Below are 1,104 nucleotides of genomic sequence, written 5' to 3'. Positions count from 1 at the left end.
GTACATACATATGTGTGTGTGTGTTTGGAGAGAGAAAGTGAGAAATTGAGCACGTTTGAGAGAATGAGTGTTTGTGCGTGAACCCACTCTAAGTATACACAATTTTTTTTGTTTTTATTTTAACAGATACACTCTCGTGAGTCAAAGTGGCCTGTGTCTCTAGTGAAAAGCAGAAAGCATAACTGCTGTTTGATTATACATGTTGAATGAAATAACATATTTCATTTTCTACTGGCGTCAACTTGAAAGGTCATAGAGAGGAATTGAAAGCAAATCCTGAAATTGAACGGTTTATCTATTTATCTAGGATAAAATTTTTCAAAAATGATGAACAGTGTGGAAGTAATTCATGTATGACTTTCATATCCCCGTTATTATTATATAACAAAAATTATTCGAACTGTTAATTATGTCTTTGTGTGTGTTACAACTTCATTTACGTTCATAGTCATCATGGTGTTGATATTTCCAGCATTATGTAATTTTAATTTGTCAAAACATTTCTGATAACATGCTAGGGAACAAAGCAGGTCGTAGTATATACTATTACCCGCATATCTAATACTGGCGTGGTAGACCCGTAGAGGTTGATAACAATGGTCGACCCTGCCTTGCATTTTGTCTTTTCTCTGTTGTGTAGTCTATTATGGAATGAAAATTAAGAAATGTTCAAGTTGCAGGATTGGGAAATATCAAAACAGTAAGAAGATATGGCGATTTTCCTTTTCCTCCTTAAGCTTAGAAATATTTACGTGAGATATTAATCTCCTTTATATAATGTAGTTGCTGACACCCATAAAATCGTAGCTAGTAAATCATATTAACTAGTTAATTTCCCCGACGTTTTGTTCAATTTTACACGTTTAATGATACTGTGATTACAGGACAATTTATAAAAAAATAGTACACATTACATACAGATGCAATTAACATATTAGGTGGATATTTTCGTTCTCATTTCATTAGGAGTTATTCATATCATTTAGATGAAGGAATTAACATGTTGTTTAGCAGCCCAGTTCACAACACAGTTTCTGTCATATTCAAAGAAATTATTTTTATTCAAGATTAATTTCGATTTCTGTAAGCATGTAATTCTGTCAA

Source organism: Penaeus monodon, chromosome 15 (assembly GCF_015228065.2).
Source record: "Penaeus monodon isolate SGIC_2016 chromosome 15, NSTDA_Pmon_1, whole genome shotgun sequence".
Taxonomy (NCBI): domain Eukaryota; kingdom Metazoa; phylum Arthropoda; class Malacostraca; order Decapoda; family Penaeidae; genus Penaeus; species Penaeus monodon.
This window is presented reverse-complemented; position numbering follows the sequence as displayed.